Raw genomic sequence first — 6,000 nt, forward strand, 5'->3', positions numbered from 1 at the left:
CCATTTTTAAAAGATCCTACAAGCATTTCAAAATGCTCACCAGCATACAAAAGAAGCCTGGAAAGTAAAAATGCAAATGAAATGTCACTTAACCTTACCATATGAATCTGAATGATGTCCTTTGTGAATTGTGATAGCTTCTCAAAACTCTGCTATTTTAAGAGGACAAATTGCACCCTTTCTGCAGATACCATGAGGGAATACTTTCTACAGCTTGAACACACAGTTGTCTGTGGTGCATTGGGAGATTAATTATTGTCACACACACACATAAAAAGTAAACATAACAATATATGGCCCATGGGATTCCTATTGATTTTAGTTCAATTTTTCAAAATTCAAAAACCCAACCTGAATACACTATCAGAAAGAGAAGTTTGGCTGATGAGTTTATCCTCTGTGCCATTTAGGAGTTCTGCAATTCTTAAAGTGCTTTGAATAGGCCAATGCAATTGAACTATTCGCCTTGACGCTGGGGTAAAATGATTGACTCCCATTTTTCTCCAAATCCTTTAAACTTCAAAGGAATCCTTTGAAACCCCCTCCCCCCAAAGAAAGAGAACATAAAGTTAGAAAATTGGTGGGCTTTTACCAAAAATAAGAGTTTTGCTGTATTTCTAAGATAATGTGGTCATTACAATTTCATTCTCAACACGTGGATAGAGCTGAATTTCCGTCTTTTTCTTCCCTTGTGGCTGGGTTGGGGGAGGGAGAGGGAAGGTGTATTTAGGAACTAATTACTAATTTCCCCTTTTCCCACTTTCCCCCCTTGTTTGTATCTTCAAAGATTCCCTCTTTCTGGGGCGCCTGGGTGGCGCAGTCGGTTAAGCGTCCGACTTCAGCCAGGTCACGATCTCGCAGTCCGTGAGTTCGAGCCCCGCGTCAGGCTCTGGGCTGATGGCTCAGAGCCTGTTTCTGATTCTGTGTCTCCCTCTCTCTTTGCCCCTCCCCCATTCATGCTCTGTCTCTCTCTGTCCCAAAAATAAATTAAAAAAAAAAAAACGTTTAAGAAAGATTCCCTCTTTCTGATGTATCTTCAGTCTTTATTCCTGTTTCTTTAAACTTTTGCACATGCAGATCTCTTTTCAATTGCTTAACCCTCTTGCCACTCTCCATTGCTTATTAGGCAGTTCCCCCCCCCCTCATATTACTGTCATAATACATTTCTACAACATCTACTCAAGTTTCGTGAATCCATATTACTATGATAATAAGGTCCCAGAAGTCATTACCTCTGATTGTCTTCAATGGCTTACTAAATGCTAAATCCAGAGATCATCTTTTGTGATTTCTTGGTGGTATTTATATTCTCACCCTCATTTATTAAAAATATTCCTCCGCTTGGATAGTAAGATTGTGTACTATTCTGAGTTTGCTACTAATATTTTTTCTCTCTTATTATAATATGTTCCTCCTTCTGCACCCTAAAATGTGATCCTCAATGTGTCAATTTTTGTTGCTGTTCTGTTGTTTTTTTTATTGTTCTATCTCACCTCTGATATGCCAAAATGATAAAAGTATGGATAGATGAATATGTGACACACTTATATTTGACTCTTTTTTTTTTTTTTAAGGTCTGAATTATCACTTTTCTCTGGCTCCCACTGAATGATAATGATGACCTCTTTGTAACAGGTGCCCATATGCCTGTATTCTCCCAAGTGTCCTGAGGAGACATTACTCCATTACAGAGCTTCTTGAATTGGAATAACTAGCTTTAGGCCAACTCCTTTCAGTCAGGTTCAGCTCTACTCCTATTGGTGTGCCTCACTCCTAAGGCATATACTAAATCATTGGAACGGAGATTTAGAAAAGAAACAAACAGACAGACAAAGGGAAGCAACAAGCAAAACAGCAGATTTAAGTTTAACCATCTTAATCATATTAAACACAAAAGTTCTAGAACACACCAATACAAGGAGAATGACAGATACATAAAGTATAAAGTATATAGTATAAAGACATGCATAAGTTAAGAGTAAATAATGGAAAATATAGTTTTTGACTAAGTAAAAGAATTCTGGAGTGACTAAAATAGTAGACAAAAAAGAAAAGAAAAAGACTTCAGAACAAAGAATAGCAGCAGGGGTAAGAGGAAAACTGCATCATAAAAAATTGGTCAACTTTTCCTACCAAAAAACCTCACGCTGATAATAATGTCTATGTGTCTTAACAACAAAATTTCAAAATGCATAAAATAAAAAGTCATAGAACTAAAAGGGGGAGTTGGAACAAATCCAAAATTATAGTTGAGGGCTTCGACTTTCTTCTATTAACCAGTACAGAAAGTTTAAAAATTCAGTAAAAGTATGAAATATTTGAAGAACACTAGCCAGTGGGAACTAATGGATAAGTATAGAGTGAATAGATATTTATAGGACACTCCACCCAATATGAGCAGAAGACAGGCTCTTGGCAAGAGCATAAGGAACGTCCATCAAAGTACCATATTCTGGACCACAAACAAGCTTAGGAATATTTAAAAGAATTGAAATCATATGAAGCCTATTTTACAATCATGATTGAATCAGAATAGAAATTAACTCTCTCTCTCCTCTCTCTCCCCCTCTCAAAATATATAAATAAGTTTCAATACATTTTTTTAAAGAGAGTAATTTGTAGAGGTATGTAAACAAAGAAAAGGAACAATTTTGGCAATTTTAATAGATACTTCTAAGCAGTAAGTTATAAAAATAACTGTTCAACCACAGTTTAAGCAATGCTTTTCAAATGTTAATTATTTTATCCTCAAATCTGTAGAACTGAAAAGTTTCTTCCACTCCAAAGGTTTATTTACCTTTGGGAAGGTAAATAAATGAAAAATATTTATTAATTTTTGACCAACAACAAAAATATTTCTGGGGTGTATCTGGTTTATATACTTGAGGAAGTTGACTTATCTAGGCATGAACATTAATGTTGCTACAATTAAAAATTAGTATGTTAGTGTGATTTCATATTTAATTAAATATTCATCATAAAGAAATTATAATGTAGATCAGGAGTTCTTATCTCGAAAATCTCTCCCCAAATGCACTGAGCTATTCCCTAAACTTAAAATACATAAAATATATTATATAATATACAATATAATATATATGACAAAATATATACATATATGATTTTTAAATTATAGGAACTGAAAAATCTATTCTTTTAAATATTTCCCTGGTAAATATTATATAGTATACATATATGCATATATATGTGCATATATATACACATATAGATATATATCAATAAATTTACTGGGAGAGGGTTCAGAATATCCCTGTTTTTCATAGCATTTTATGACCGAGACATTTTAAGAGACACATCATTTTTGGAAAAAGAAAAAGTGGTTTAAAGGATAAATGCCGGGGTGCCTGGGTGGTTAAGTCGCGCCTGGGCATGTCAGCTGGTTAAGTGTGCAACTTTGGCTCAGGTCATGATCTCACAGTTCGTGGGTTCGAGCCCCGCATCGGGCTCTGTGCTGACAGCTCAGGGCCTGGAGCCTGCTTCGATGATGTGTCTCCCTCTCTCTCTGCCCCTCGCCTGCTCACACTCTGTCTCCCTCTCTCTCAAAAATAAACATAAAAAAATTAAATTAAATTAAAAAAGGAGAAATGCGTCTCATGTTTTTCATATATAAACATGTAGTGTAAGTGCCTGACAATAAGCCTTTTTGATTATAATTTTTAGTGCGTGCGACATTAAGCTTTTGATTGCTGAGGCATCCATTTCAAAGACATCCATGTTGAATAAACATATTGTTACCTGTATGACAGGCTACTAGCAAAATAACTAGATAAGGAGCCAGGCCTTTCTTACCCATGAAATTCCCCTTTTAGAACATCCAGGGTGATCTAGATAACTTACAGCTTCAGTGACACACTTTTCCCTTTCCTTGCACTAATTCCTGCTCACATTATTAATTCACCAGTAAAGAGTCAACCCAAGGATCCCCACTCTAGGAACCCCACTCTTGACATCCCAATAAAGGCATGTGGTCTTCGGGCCTACCATGTAGCCTCCAGAATTTGTCAGTAAAAACATCTTTTTTTTCAAAGTTATCAGATGGTTGTTGCTGAGGTGCAACTTGCAATAATAGTAAGAATGACAAGGGCCTGTCCAGACACAGCACCGTCTCTGACTGGGGAAATGTCTATAGGGACTCACCACAAATAAGACCTGCTTGAGGGCTTCAGGCATTCCAAGCTGAAAGCATCACTATCAATATGCTGAGACCAACATAGAAGGGGATCTCTTTTTTGTAGCTAAATTTCTAGGTTGCATTCTGGGAAAATTTGTCCATTGGGAATGGAAGAGCTGACGTGATAGTGGAAGCTCAATTCTTTGCCACGTGATTACACAGTATAGCACCACCATCATTCTGTTGATTGAATGGAAAAATACATTTACTTTATCATGTTTTTATTAACTATGCTTTTTTTATTTTTAATGTTTATTTACTTTTGAGAGAGAGACAGACAGAGCACAAGCAGGGGAGGGGCAGAGAGAGAGGGAGACACAGAATCCGAAGCAGGCTCCAGGCTCTGGGCTGTCAGCACAGAGCCCGATACAGGGCTCGAACTCACGGACCGTGAGGTCATGACCTGAGCCGAAGTTGGACGCTCAACTGACTGAGCCACATAGGCACCCCTATGTTTTAAATAACACAAGGATTAAGACTATATATTTAACTTCCCCATATCTCCATATCTGTTTTTTGCACAGTTGATTCATCTTTATCACATGATGTGTTAATTAGCTACTGCCACAATAATGCTTTATAACAAAGCATCAGAAAACCCTGTTGTGTGCCTATGGGTCAGACAGTTGAAAGATTTTGAGTCAGACTAGGCTCAGCCTGGCTCCTTGCTTCACATAGTCCTCAGTCTGCTCTAGTTGTCTCTCTGACTCCTTTGGCTGATGGGCAACTTCTTACGGCAGTGTCACAAGTGCAAGAGAGCCATCATGAGCACACAAGTGCATTCAAGCCTCACCACCATCACATCTACTCACTTCCTATTAATGCAAGTCACATGGGTGATAGTATCCGGGAAGTGTACTCCATCCATCATGTGGCTGTGGCAGATGTGTATGAGTAAAAGGAGAACAAAGGGTTGTAACCAGTGATTTCATTTACCATATATAACATGGCCTCAGCATCACTGGGTTTACAGTAACAAGATCCAATTCTAAGTACTGAGTCCGTACATTTCTAATAGGTTATATAGGACAATATTTGTCATCTATGACATGAAAATAATGACTATTTTTAGAAGTTTCATGTGTGCTATGATATAAAGGTAGCATGTTTTATAAACTGTAAAGAATAACACAAACATAAGAGAGGCACTTAGAAATATTAGATCATTTGATGTATAATGATGACTATGAAAACAAGGTGGATCATGGTCTGAAACAAACAAAAAATCCATATAAAAATCCCTACATTCTACAATATAGGATTTTCCAAATATCCAAATGTATGAGTGATTTCAAAGTCAGAAAGGCATATCAAATTTAAAACCTCTTAGCAAATTGGAAGATTCACTTCCCATTAACCTAAGATGTTTATATAACACACCATTTACACATGGTGTGCTCCCCCCAATTTTTTTTTCTTCATGGCACAGAGAAAATAGAATCTTTTAAAGAAGCATCTTCCATTATAAGAAGCTAAAGAAATACATTATGCCAAGATTACTGTTGATGTTTTCTTTCCCTAAAACTCATATATAAGTGATAATAAAGACCATAAGCTAGCTAATGTTCTCATTACAATGTAAAATCAACAACAACAAAAAAGCCACAGATCTTTATTTTACAACAATAAAAGAATTACATGTAAAAATTAACCTATTAGAAAGATGAAAAAAAATCTTCATTTTGAGCCTGGGACAGTTCCCAGAGTAGCCTTTGGAAATATAAAATACTAAGTCATTAACAGAAGTCTTAGGAGAAATTGTACTATGGATAGATTGTACAAGTAGTATGAGGTCGATGTAGGTAGTT

This window comes from Panthera leo, chromosome F3 (assembly GCF_018350215.1).
Source record: "Panthera leo isolate Ple1 chromosome F3, P.leo_Ple1_pat1.1, whole genome shotgun sequence".
In the NCBI taxonomy this organism is placed as follows: Eukaryota; Metazoa; Chordata; class Mammalia; order Carnivora; family Felidae; genus Panthera; species Panthera leo.